This window comes from Dermacentor andersoni, chromosome 6 (assembly GCF_023375885.2).
Source record: "Dermacentor andersoni chromosome 6, qqDerAnde1_hic_scaffold, whole genome shotgun sequence".
Lineage (NCBI taxonomy): Eukaryota > Metazoa > Arthropoda > Arachnida > Ixodida > Ixodidae > Dermacentor > Dermacentor andersoni.
Genome location: NC_092819.1, coordinates 185,166,833 through 185,181,213, shown reverse-complemented (window position 1 = coordinate 185,181,213; position 14,381 = coordinate 185,166,833). Strand labels below are relative to the sequence as shown.

Below are 14,381 nucleotides of genomic sequence, written 5' to 3'. Positions count from 1 at the left end.
CACATACTTTAGCAGCAGCGCTTGGCGTGTTTCGACTAAAGCAATTTCATTTCAATTCTGCTCGCCACTCATGGCGGCTGTAGCTGCTTATGGTTATACAGTACTTTGGTTATAAAGTACAGTAAGTCTAGTTAATAAATGTTATTGGGATGTGAGGTTTTATTATGTTAAATCGAGAACTTCGTCAACTTGAAACCACTTGATTAGATCACGCAACATGCCATAAAATTGATGCAAGGGCCAAAAATGTCGTTTTTGCCTACGTTCACACTTATTGTAGCAGTTGAGCATGTACTCTGCCTTAACGGAAGAAACGACTAAACATTCTTAAAAGCTATATGTCAGTGATACTAAAATCCCCAGAACTCAATTAGACCTACTATACCCACATTTTTCTTTTTAATTATGACAAATCAGGCAAGATATTAGTTGATTCTAGGTTTTCAGAGCTCATGAATGTGACAGTGAAAGTATTGAATGTCATGTTGTGTAATGCAACGAAAACAAGGACACAAGAAAAAGGAAAACGCAGACATAATTAGGCGCTTGTGTCTGTGTTTCATTTCTTCTTGTGTTCTTGTTTTTGTTGCGCTACACTACATGCCGTTCCATGATGATCAACGAACAAGCCCACATTGCCACCCCCGTGTAGAGAACAGGAAATTTCTTTATACACTTAAACCTTGATATAACAAAGTAGGTAAAATCGGCAATTCGCTTCGTTATATAGAAATTTCCTTGTATTGAAATTCGATCTGTTATGCAAATGTCAGTACAGTCGCCGATCGTTTTTGTTGCACGGAAAGGGGCCATGCAATTTTCCGAATTATTGGGCAATAAAAAAAAGCAAGTTTGAATGAGAAAACATTTTATTTTGACGAATATAGGAGTCGGCGATGAATGATACGGTTTCATGCCACGTTGATATCTTTACATCAGCGGTGTAACGCCATTGAGTGGCGCCATGCTTTCGCGTGCACTCCGCCCCCAAAGCGTCGCCCGGTCGCACTGCGACGACGCTATCATGAAAAGCGCCGGCAGCTGGGAGCGAATGCTTCGTCTGCTTCTCGTTCCAACGGGTCATCAAAACTCGAGATTGCGCAACCTTCAATATTAAACGTGCGGGAAAACAGCTTACATGGTGCCACGCCGTCTTGACATGCCCGCTCTTTCCACACGCAGCAGATTACCTCTAGAGCAGGGTGCGCGGCTGCGTAAGCACTCAGCCGCGTCTCGGCCAGTCATGGCCGAGACGCGCGCCAACTTACCCCCCCCCCCCCCCACTCCGCCCCCTCGCGCGCGCTTGATCGCGTTACCGCGAGCTCGCTTTCCTTCCCCACGTTGCCATTGCTCGCGTGGGAAGGCCGCACTTATGAAGCCACCATCTTTCTTGTCTCACCCTCGCACACTTTCACTCGCACCTAAAGCACAAGTGCGCGGGGCGCGATAGGATCTGATCGCACTTGGACTTAATTTATACGGAACATGATGCGGCTCCAAGCTGTTGTTCTTGTCGCGCTGCACGCAGTTTGAGAGGTGCGTTTGCAAGGAGCCGCTAGTAATTCAGTCATTTGACTATCTGCGTCCGCAGAAGTTACCATTGATTGTCTCAATTGGCACTCCTCTGCGGCAGAAGCGAAATTTCGTTATATTGAAATTGCACACAAACACACTTCTTTATATTGAGGCTCTAAATGCATGGTGTTCTATGGAGAAGAGGTTATGAAAAGTTAAATTCTTCGTTATATTGAGAATTTCGTTATACTGAGGTTTAACTGTATAGAGATTTGAATTTATATACCTTGTTGTGCAGCTCCTTGGGTCATGGTTTCTATGACTAAGACTCATATGACTCTGTATCTGTTGCGTAGGAAACCTCTCTCACCCCGTTTCCCTACGGTTCTCCTTTTGGAGGAGGCCCCCTTTTGATGCTATCCTTGTTCCACTCTTGGCCCACATCATTTCATAATCGAGGCATCTAAGGCCACAGTTCCTTATGCTATGCAGCTCTGACATCATGCGTACCATACAGAATTGTACATGAGCCTGAGCCCATGCATAACCATTCTTCTGATCAAATGTTAATTTTTAGACTGACGTCCTTTCCTCTTGCATGACAGTTATCTCTGCTGTATTGTTGCTGCTCTCTCATGTACGTATACCAATAAATTATCTTAGTCAATTTCTTCTTGAACATTGAGTCCAATCTTTGCCAACTTAAGTGTGTGTTGAATGTTAATTTTTTAAGACCTGTGTTCACAATCTGCCTCCACCTCATCCATTTTAGCATCCTCAATTCAGTCACTTCTCTATCCTGACTTCTAGGTGACTTTATTAAAATTGTTTAGGTTCCATACAGTATTGCTGGTCATGTAGTGTCTTATAAGTTTATTAGACAGTGAAAATCTTCAACTTGACTGGAACCTGTGTAACATAAATATCATAATGCATCTTTTCAGTTTTTCCAAATTATTCTGTGGGTTGTCCAAATTTTCCATGTTGGTGTTTTCAGTTATCATTGAACCAAGGTATCCGTCTTCTCTATGGTTTACCCTCAAGGCTTCCCTTTCATCTACTCTGAGAAATTGGCATGCGGCTACCAGATGTGGGCAGCTTGCTTCACAACACATGCACATGTCCAGCAACTTTTGCCTAACCTTTGTGCTAGATGTCAATCAGCATGAGCGAAGCAGTGAGAATGGGGAATTATGAAATTAAGGCAGAGGTTCGAGCATTAAGGGCAGTCATACTTATGAGGTGAGTACATGTGAAGAAAAGTATTCAGAAATGTTGGGAATTTGCAGTTTCCTGTTTATTGGTCTATTAAACTCTCCCTAGCTATTTCAGTTATTTCATCGTGTGTTGCAATTTTTAGTTGCAATATGTTTTTCTTAAGTGCTGCCACACTTACTACTAGAAGTTTGAGAACTTATATTTCTTATTCACTTGGTTCATTCATGCCTACAAGCAGCAGTCTTTTCACTTTACATCAGCTATTGAATGCAATGCCCAGATATGTTCTCAGTCTACTTCAGTGGGAGTCACTAACACAGTGAATGATCATGAAGCATGTGTGTTCTTAGAAAGTGCCTTCGCGTGATGCAGCTGTAAGTTAAGGTAGGGGATGCTTTGGAAAGCATGTTATGTGGCTTACAGGATAATTATTTTATGCCAGAAAGCACACAAACATTCGTGTTTATTTCTGGTGTTCTTCCTTAATTACCTTCTTGATTCAGCGCATATATATGAAGCAAGAGATCCTGGCTTGTTCTTTCTTTACATTAGCAAATTACATTAATCATATAATAGCACACTTTACATAATTGAGCACACTAAAAGTCACTTGGCGAGCAAAACATGTACTTGTCTTTTTGAATATCCCAGCTTAATGTTTTAGTGTGTGCAGTTTGGACGAGATTCTTCAGAAGCACTACATCTGCTTCAAGTATATGAGGTATAATTACTTGTGCTTAAAAATAATCCTAATCTTCCTTGATAGCTGTCCTTTTTTTACTAGACAACATAAGCATGGTGCTTAATTCCAAGATAAATATGCCTGCTGTAACTGTATGCATCAGTGTTTGACTATTCGTTACCTACTATTCCTATTAGAAAAATGTATTTGCCAACCTCCAATTATTTGCATTGAAGTAGTGAAGAGTTTGATGGCAGCCTGTCTGGTTTGGTCAAAAGAGGCACGGTAAGTAGTTTAAAATTAGATGCCAACCATAAAAATGAAAAATAAGAACTGGTTCAACTGGAGCTTTGTTCACAATCTTTGTGAACAAGGCTTTCAAGTGGGAGCCGAAACATCTATCTTGTATGCCCAATCTTCATTTGCTTATTATTATTATTTGAATTCATCTAGCCCTAAAGAGGTGGCAATTTATTTCGAATACTACTCTTTGCATTTTGTTTCCATTGCCGAGTTGTTGTTTTTTAAAGTAACTTCATGCACCACACAATTACAACTCAAACATTTTCATTCTTTCAAGGACGTCACAACTAGTGGAAGGTATTCTGCACTAACATAATTATTTTGAGATTTCCAGTAAATATGTAGTCCTCATAAAAAGTATCTAAATAATTTTGGCCTAAGCGGTTATACATTAACTATGTAGGCTTCATCAACTTCTGATATCACTTGGTCTTGGCAAACTTGTGAGCTGACAAGTTTGAGCGTGCAGTCACTTCCCTCCATATTATTCGATGAAGGCTTGCCCTTTGGTGCTACTCTGGATCCACCCCCGTTTCCTGTGATTACCACTACGGGCTTCAAGGCACCCACCCTCAGGAAAACTTTTCATGCACAAACCTGGCTCTTTCACACTTTTACTAAGACAGACATTGAAAGCAAGGATGGCATAGCAGGCATGTTGGTTACAGAAGTACTTTATTAAATAGCTTTGTAAGTATTCATCTAGTGGACATGTCCATATCCTCTTCTGCTGAAGTGCAAAGTAGGTGGGGGAGCATGTCTCCTTCTCATGCATACGCCAGCCCAGCCAATCAGAACTTCAGGAGCGGATGGAATGGACATTTCCACTAGGTGGACACAGAATACATCCCCTGTTCTCTGTCCTATCTTTCCAACCTTCTCCATGTATTTTACTCAGTAAACTACTGGTTCAGCATGTTGGTCACCTTAATCAATCTTCCAGTAGTTCAGCACTAAAAAGGTATACAATACAAATAAGGCACTGTAAACCCAAGCAGTTAGGCTGGCGATTGCTGCTGTTATGCACCATACAGGCTGAAGCAATGGTTTCACCGTAGCTTTCTAAGTTAACTTTACTGAACTTTGAATTTAGAGAAAACAGAATATAAAAACAGACTAGCATTTTTTTTATGTGCTTCACCACTCTGCCTTTTTGTGTTACTAAAATAAGTATATTGAACCTAAATGAAGCAAAAAGACAAGGAAATTGTGTTACTAATTTCATTTCACTGTCTTTTTAAAAGTATAGCAAGATTTTTTAATTGCATTACGAGTTGTTACTTATGTTTCGATCTTAATGTTCACTTCTCATGCTCCAAATAGGGCTACAACTGTTCCCTCATCCACAGCTATCAAGGCCTTATGGCAACTTTGGGAGCTCTCTGAACTGAGTAAATGCTATGCATTGCATAATTTCTTAATACATTTCCATGGCTGCCTTTAACCTCTATAGTTCCTCATTAAAGCCAGCATCTCTCTTGTGGCCACCTTTAAAGACCTTGTAGTAATGTGTGCCTAACAAGAAAGATGGGTGCTTTGTAGTGCTAGTATGCTCTAAGTAAATCGTTTTATGCAAAAATTGCTGACATAATTGTCTTACAAATACTGCATCATGTTTGCTATTTTGCCTTCTGTTTCAATTTCACTGCATCTATACATTTTACCAGTGCATGAGTAGGGTTCAAGGCTGTTCTTTAAAATGCTCATGAGCACTTATCATGATCAGTTCCCCATATAAGTGGTTTTGCTGAAGAGAATACAGGAATATTTGCAAAATTGACATGGAACCAACATATAGATAACGTCTGCATAAATGCCTATCAAAAGTTATATTTTCTTAGAAAAAAAAACTGGAATGTGCATCGCGTAATGTAAAACTTATTGCATACACCGCCTTCATTAAGATGATACTAGAATATTCAGCGTTGTTTGGAGTCCCCATCAAGTGACGCTTAAGAGGAAGGTGGAAAGAGTCTGGCGGCGCGTTTTATTTGTTCGACATACCGAAGGAAGGAATCGGTCACGCTTATGTTACAGCATTGCAACTTCGATCTTCTTAAGGTACGTAGGAAAAAATATAGGCTGAAGGTGCTTTATCAAATAATGCAGGATCAACTTAAGATTGATAAGCTCAAATATCTACATGCTCCAGGCAAAAGATACCCGCGAACTAACCACGACTACGTCATAAAGCCGGACCATACCAACAGTGATACATATCGATACTCATTTTTCCTGGATGCGATAGAAATGTGGAACCAATTGCCAAACGCTATTGTTAGCCTAAAAGATGTCACCGACTTTGAAAATGCTGCTGAGGCATATTTATGGGAGTTTTCGATTTAGTTTTGAAGTGCCAAGTGATATGTGCGACTTGATATTCATTGTACGTATTTTGATAAATGGCAGAAGTGTGCTGAACAGCATTCAAGTGAACATCTTATTAACTGTGAATTATTGACAAGTGTTAAGCAACTTTACGTACATTGACATTGTCCATATTTGATTTATGTAATTGTATTGTCCTCTCTGTTATGACCCTCTATGAGAGTTGACAGTATTAATAAATAAATAAATAGACGAGGAATGTGGGTAAGAACACTTTATTTTCAGCACACATGTTTTTTTAATGAACTGCTGTTATACTGCTAAAATCTGCACATTTAATAAAAGTACACTGCTCTGCTTCATCACTCCATGCTAAGTGCAAGTATCCTGTACCAGGAAGTCAAACCAAGACGTGGGATGTTCAGTCTGTGAAAATAAAAACGAGTTTGAAACATTAACGTGCAAAAACTAAAGCACACTAAGAAAATAAACACAGCACAGGAACATATCCAATGAATCAGAATTACCTTTGAGAGCAAACATATAGTTTCTATGGCACAGTGAAGAAACCTTATTCCTCCGGCTTTTTTTGTGCGCGAGAAAATATGAAAGTGCATGCATTCTCCCCATATTGTATATCTGTCACCTTTTCACACACAACAAAGATGTTGTCTCAATGTGCCCAATTGTCTTTGCATATCCATTTCTCTGCTCTCATACCATGATACCTACAGTTAAAGGCTGTAGCAATGCTTAGCTTGAATGAACCAACACAAGCTACATGCACTGTGCTGTTGAATATGGCATTGTAAGTTAGATTCATGCACCGCACATTCATGTGCCATAAACATTTGATTGTGATTGTAGGCGAGATAAATAAAAAGAAGGTATGTAAATAAGAATATTCCCTAATAAGCTGTGCAGAAGTGCTCTCCCGTTTGGACAGAAGCCGAGCACAGCTGCAATGAACAAGAAGCCAACTTATACAGCATTTAAAATCTAGGTTCTAAATGTGCTACAGATTTTTCTGAATTCATGGTCGAAAATCTAGGTGTTGAAGGTGACAAACATTTAAACAGGTCTCTATTCGAACTGGTAATGCTATGTGTCCCCTAGTTTGATAAAATATGCCATATCACTGGTCTCCCAAGCTACGGCTGCTGTCCAGTTGCAAGTGCAAATCACTCAATTATGTCTAGGGCACGTTTGAGCAAAAGGCAGCCAAGATTACTGTGCCATTGAGATCTATTTCCTGACATCTGATTTCTTCTCAGAAAGCTACCTGTCAAAAAAAACCTTCACAACAACATAACCCAAACCTTTCTTGAGTAAAGCCATCACACTGATCCTTGAACACTAATTACACAGTGGCTCTTTGTGATGTAATGTTATGTACGTCAGCACCTAACGAAGTACAGGAAAATTTAATAATGGCAGCGTGACAGGTACACAAAAAAGTAAAGGGATAAAACATCACACAGGCTGCCATCAGTGTTCATATCTCCATTTCAATGTGGATGTTTTTAGCAGTGAATACATGTTCTCATTAAAGTGAGTCATTATTACAAAAGCGAAGGGCAAGGGTCTTTACATTCTAAACTGACAAATGTGCTTTATTACGATTCACCGCAATACAGGAGGTGTTTTGCAGTGAACCATCACATAAGGTTTTGGCTAACTACGGCGGGCGTGTCCTGCAGCGGGGCCTCTTGTGTATTGCGGTAAAGCGTATTATTGTGACAAGAGCTAACCTGGCACGTATGGCTTTAGCCAACAAAAGTTCTCAAGACATCATGCATCCTGCCAAGAAAATCTGCTTTGTTGAGAGTAGAACATTAGGTTCGTCGCTGACAGAAACCATACATTCCTGATTCACGTAAATCTTTCCCAATATCGGCATGCTTCACCGCAACACACAAATATGTTGTGGTGATAACGGTGGTCGAACAGGCTGGTGCAAATGTTTCGACAGGGGAGCGTGCCTTCATCAGGGCAACTGCTTTCCTTGGCAGTTTTCATATACGTGAGTCCCCCCCACTCCCAACAGGGGAGATTTAGCTGGACCTTTGCCAAGAGATGTACCGACAAGCGTTTGGTAGTGGTTGGTAGAGATGCAGGAGTCTAAAAAGCGTTGCGAAATTCGGTTCCGTAAGGTTAGCTTCACCGCAATACAAATATGTTAAGCGGTTAGACAAACAAAACGTTTTGCGGTGAATCATAGCAAGGGTACCTGGCCTTTGATGCAAAGCAGCTTCCCAAGAGGAACGCTAATCCCGTGGCTAGTTATGCAGTTCCCCGCATGCGATTGAGTTCCCTGCGTTCGGCGGTTTCCCAGTGACATACAAAATGACATTGATTGAATGTGTTGTAAATGGGCGACGGCACTATATGCTGATGCAAAAGCGTCGTTTCGCTTTCGAAAACTGCGCTTGGCTAAAGAGAACAACCTTGACTCGCAAAGCAGTTGAACAGGAAACTACGAAATTACGTAGCTATTATGGAAGAAATCAACAGCTCAGAAAAAAATGGCCGTGTAAACATTAACTGGCTTACGAGGTCGACAAACCAACGGTTCAAAGCATCACAGCCCCGTCCGAAATAGCGCTGAAGGCCGGCCAGTACACTTAGGCGCCTCGGCGCGCGTAATGTAACAGGAGACGGCAGGTGCACGCGTACATCATTAAGGAACACATATTATTTATGTCGGTGAAAGCGGTCACTCTTCAGTTCTGACATGCTTCAGCGCGTAACACTAGTATAGCGAAGCTGACTTCAGGACACCGACTTCTTCAACTCATCTAGCGAGGCAGGTCCGTTTATCACGCTTGGCAACGTTCACATTTTCTGCCTTAATTTCGTTTGCTCTTTTCAATTTTCTTATCACAGTGACCCTGCATCACGCAGTAGCAGAGCTAGTGCCGCGTCTTAACTGCGTTAGGAAAGGCAAGCGTGTATGCAGCAGGCACGGCGGCATTGGCTCTTGTTTGGAAACTTCAAGAGACGCTCTTCCGCGCAGCGATGTCATTTGTATTATTACAAGAATGCAGGTGATGATTAAATGAGCCGCAGCAAAGCTGTAAAAAAGCAGTAGTAATGCTGTTCTACGATCCTCTCGCTCGAGCGAGATGGTCTTAAAAGAAAGCGCGATGTAACGCGATCTGACGGAACAGCTCGTCATGCCAGTGTTTTCTTATGTCCTCGTTCTTTCGCGCATCCTCCCCTGAACCAGACTACTGAATGGTTCTGTGCACGCACTGACGATCCCGACGGAGGCAATACCACTCACATGAGCAGCTCCATATAAGATGCCACGGCCCATTCCACATGCCGGCTGCACTTTGACGCGGCCAGGAGGCAAAATATGCGCACAAGGTACCTAATGGTAACGCATCAAACTGCTCACAGCCCCAATCCTTTATTACACGCATATAGCGTGGAAAGATGAATTACTCACGCTAAGTGGGCACGGAATGCGGACCGTTTCGCAGCGCAGCCGGCTCCGTGAGACGGCCGCCATGGAAATGAGCGGATGTGACATCATGGGTTATAGCGGACGTGACATCACGGGTGAAGGTAGACATTTCGGGCACCTTTCGTCCATAGAGTTAGTAGAACAACTCTAGAGGAGAAGCTGGGCCGAAAAAGTGGGAACCTCTCGGGCGCCGCCCTGTTGCTACTGGTCAATGTGGCCAGTGCAATTACTATTGAAAGAGCTGAAAACAAGTACAGGTCACCTTGGGCTTTGTCATCTAAAAACGCATACCTGATGGCTTGATGAAGGTGGTGCGTTAATAGTAAGTTTACAGAAAGCGATCGCTAAGTCCGTGACTTACGTAAATCACGATGTACGCATTTATGCAATAAAGAATGACGCGGATTTCGGTTTCGAATCTGTTTTTTGGATGCGTTGTAGTTTCGTACAGTTTAGGTTTGACATGCGATCGCGCGTCGACATCGGACGCTATGGCACACTCGTGCCTTATGTGCCACCGAAGCCCCGACGTGCTCTGGCATATACCTTCACATGTAAGTAAGCGAATGTATCTCCTTGTTGAGAATATCACGCGAGTAGGCAGCTCTTGTGGTGCATCACAATCGATCGTTTGAGAAGCGTCACAGTAGAGCATTTTTCTACATGCGGAGCGGTCTTTTTATTTGCAGGTTTCCCTTCAGTAGGAAATTGCTGGACAGGCGGACCAGCGCACCGGAATTGTACTGACGAAGCCACAAGCAACTCAAAGAATCTGTTTAATTGTTGCACTTTGAACAATCATGCTTCTACAAAGGCCACAGCAGAAACACAGCCTGATGCCGATTTCTGTGCCACGAAGTAATCAGGAGGCGAGTGTCTAATGCGGACGAAATCGAGTGCATCGAGACTTATAACGACAGAAAGCTGAGCTAGTTGGTAAGGATTCATTATGCAAAACAGAGGTGAGGCGTGCAGACAGGACACAAGAGTAGAGAAGTGGGCGGCGCTCGTGTTGTTTGCTTGTAAATACTCTACTCTTGTGTCCTGTCTCACAGTACGCCTCACCTCCGTTTTGCATAACGAGTGCATCAACCCACATATATTAATAGCGTAGGCGTTTTATTAACTGTGCAATATTTTCAACACTTAGTTGCATGTCATTTCATGTGGAATATCTTTTCTGGTCAAAAATTTGTGCAGCGAATCTATTTGCATGATCGACTCCGGGCCTGTGGGACCGTTCACTTGCACTTGATGCTGAGTCTTTTACATGTACCCATAAACTGCAGATATGCACATCGGATCCATGCGAGCATTTTCAAAATTCAATTATTTTAGACAACAGGCACATATGCAATACTGACATAATCTCAACAGCTGGGACACATTTTTGTTGACCATACTCGCAGGTAAAATAAGTAGATCATGTGGACAGCTCCAGCTTATTTTCCTTAAATCAGTGTGTACAAGGGGTATGCAAAATATTTTTTTTCTCGCGCGCCAATTATTTCGCTGTATAAGCAAGAGAACCCACCACGTTAGTGTAACGTATCTTGTACATCACACTAATATGTGCTTTAATTTACCAAGTGAGATGAGTTACTTTTATGGCTCATTCAGTCATATCACACTGCAAGCTGCATTCATCAATCTTCAATTGGATTTTGCAAATGTTTAATGAAACATGTTTCCCTTTTATGCAGATATGCAATGGCAAGCCCTTCCATGTGTTCAAAGGTAAAATTTAAGCTCTAAATTAAAGAAGACATTTCTAGTCAGAAACAAGCAAAAATGGTGAATGCAGAGTATCAGAAGCCCAAGGTACAGAAATTATGAGAAGTGTCGAATGATTTTAAGGAAAGACTCGTATTTGAAAATGCAAGACTCTTTAGTGGAGGTCAAGCAAGTCAATATAGGTAGAATACTCTGCAAAATTATGCGAGTGAGGGGATGTCAAACAATGGGTCAGGAAATGCATTGTTTTTCTGCAAAACAAAAGCTGATTGCCATTACATAAGTCACTTCAGCATCATGAGACTGCTGCATGATAAATTCAGAAATAAACCAAAAAACAAGACGCAAAAATAAAAAACAATTTAATGATGCTCTCTCCACACTGCGATAAGTAAAAAAAAAACACATCACATCTAATGTGGACATATCAGACGCCTTGTGAAACACTAAAGGAAAAATTCAGTTTTGAGCTATGGCACTTGCCACATAGATGTGGGGGGGCATTGCGCTAATAGTGATAGTTACCACTGCATTTAGAAATTGAAAGCATTCACGCAGACAAGGATGATTCTTTATATTTTTGGCTACCACTTCAGATGCCTCCACCAAGTGTTACTATGCTGCACGCAGCCATACTAAGGATCTCGCCGCAATACCTGCAGGTGAAAAGCAGAAGCAGTCAAAGTGCTGGTGTGTACTAGGCACTATGTTTGAAAACGTTTAGGCAAGAAGAGTGCAAGAAGCAGACATAGCAACTGCATTTATTTCCATGATTCCCCATTTGAATGGCCTTTTCTTTTTGCTTAGACAATGCCTACGCCTAGCCACAGCAGCTCCCTCATACAGACTCCGCAAGCCAAGAGGCCGTGGAGGCAAATGCAGGTAAGAGGCAAGAAACAATAGCACTGGTATCGACATTCACCTAATTTCTTTCTATTTCTTTCGTTTAGGCAGCCAGCACACCGCGAACAGCCACCTTGACTGCAGGTGTGTCACCCTAGTCGCCAAGGAAACATTTGAGGGAAAGCGACAGGCAATGTGAACAGCCACTTCTCCATGTAAACGATACTCTTTCTCTCGGATGACTCCTACGCCTCGCCACGCCAGCACACTTGTGCACAAAGATGCCACGGAAGCACGTGCAGGTCAGAGGCAAGAAGCAGTGGCACTGGTGTCGACATTCACCCATTTTCTTTTTCTTACGCTGAGGCAGCCAGCACACCTCGAACAGCCACCTTGACTGCAGGTGTGTCACCCTAGTCGCCAAGGAAACATTTGAGGGAAAGCGACAGGCAATGTGAACAGCCACTTCTCCATGTAAACGATACTCTTTCTCTCGGATGACTCCTACGCCTCGCCACGCCAGCACACTTGTGCACAAAGATGCCACGGAAGCACGTGCAGGTCAGAGGCAAGAAGCAGTGGCACTGGTGTCGACATTCACCCATTTTCTTTTTCTTACGCTGAGGCAGCCAGCACACCTCGAACAGCCACCTTGACTGCAGGTGTGTCACCCTAGTCGCCAAGGAAACATTTGAGGGAAAGCGACAGGCAATGTGAACAGCCACTTCTCCATGTAAACGATACTCTTTCTCTCGGATGACTCCTACGCCTCGCCACGCCAGCACACTTGTGCACAAAGATGCCACGGAAGCACGTGCAGGTCAGAGGCAAGAAGCAGTGGCACTGGTGTCGACATTCACCCATTTTCTTTTTCTTACGCTGAGGCAGCCAGCACACCTCGAACAGCCACCTTGACTGCAGGTGTGTCACCCTAGTCGCCAAGGAAACATTTGAGGGAAAGCGACAGGCAATGTGAACAGCCACTTCTCCATGTAAACGATACTCTTTCTCTCGGATGACTCCTACGCCTCGCCACGCCAGCACACTTGTGCACAAAGATGCCACGGAAGCACGTGCAGGTCAGAGGCAAGAAGCAGTGGCACTGGTGTCGACATTCACCCATTTTCTTTTTCTTACGCTGAGGCAGCCAGCACACCTCGAACAGCCACCTTGACTGCGGGTGTGTCAGTAGTTGCTGTTGTACATATGTTCATAATAAACTTCAGTAAACTTGAACTTGACAATAAACTTGAAGGCAAATGGGACATTGATGCATTGTTTTTTTGAACATTTATTGTACACATACGTTATACTTTGCAGTGCTACAGAGCGTCTTTTGAAGCTTCCCCCTATATTTTGCACCTTTAATTGCGTATGTGTTGTGTGGCCCTGAATGCAGTTCATGTTGTAGCAGCTACTTTGTCTGTGTATCGCACATTGGCTTAAGCTCGTGATATCCACATACTTCTCTCACATATACAAAATAAAGTTCTATGTAGTCCTCAGTGTTACAACAAAAAATGAAAGTAAACAATCCGATCGTGGAATTGTGTTTATTACAGTGATTCCTATGACAGTTACTGACAAGTTGGCAACTTGAACTGGTCAATCCGTCCATTGCCTCCTCTATTTTTCAAAAATAATGGAGGCTATGATCCGTCATGGCAAGGAATTGTATGTATACATAAAAAAAGGGGGGTGGGGTATGTATGTGTGTGTTTGTAGTGGGGGGGTATAGGATTAGGGCTGTACGAAAAAATGTACCAACACCGTCCTCTAGACCAATTCCGTTAAGGTACCGTAACAAAGCGTATTATGCATAAAGTTCACACAACCAACTCTGATATTACTACACACGCCAGGCGACGCGACCTACATTTGCCATGACGCATTCGCGACTGCACCGGATGCCCTCCATATTAATCTCGTTAATCGTGCTCACTGCACCGAGGCAAATGAAAGATCATGGGCGCAGGTGCCTATAAAGTATCTCGACCTTGCGAGGCACTGCTGCGCGTGCCAGGGGAGCTGTCCGTGCGAACACTCCCTGGCACACACCTGCCTCGGCGGCCCCAACCTACGTACCGTTCTGCTTCGAGCTTTGATCCTACCACTGTCCTTTGGGTGCCCTGGAGTTCCTCCGCCGCCTGCTTTATTATAATCTCAGGTGCTCTCCTGAGACCCGTTTGTCGGTTACATGTGCCCTACAGCTGGATCAGTACTAATAATAATAAAAAAAAACCCGCTCTAGCGTCGCGACGATAGATCGCGAAAGCGGGTTTTGCA

At 42.8% G+C, this 14,381-nt stretch overlaps 2 long non-coding RNA genes across 3 annotated transcripts; one reads left to right on the top strand and one right to left on the bottom strand.

The window, feature by feature from the left end:
* Nucleotides 1-6,305: 6,305 nt before the first annotated feature.
* On the bottom strand, nucleotides 6,306-9,595 carry LOC129382833 (uncharacterized). The gene is made up of 2 exons (XR_008610879.2): nucleotides 9,501-9,595; nucleotides 6,306-6,472 (listed from the first exon to the last, which is right to left on the bottom strand). It is a non-coding gene; the product is annotated as an uncharacterized lncRNA (long non-coding RNA).
* Nucleotides 9,596-9,970: 375 nt separating this feature from the next.
* On the top strand, nucleotides 9,971-13,360 carry LOC129382832 (uncharacterized). Of its 2 annotated transcripts, none has more exons than XR_008610878.2 (4): nucleotides 9,971-10,072; nucleotides 10,208-10,454; nucleotides 11,222-12,134; nucleotides 12,203-13,360. It is a non-coding gene; the product is annotated as an uncharacterized lncRNA (long non-coding RNA). The 2 variants fall into 2 exon arrangements; XR_011895341.1 differs by having other exon boundaries at nucleotides 9,972-10,072; nucleotides 10,208-10,387.
* The last annotated feature ends 1,021 nt before the right edge of the window (nucleotides 13,361-14,381 follow it).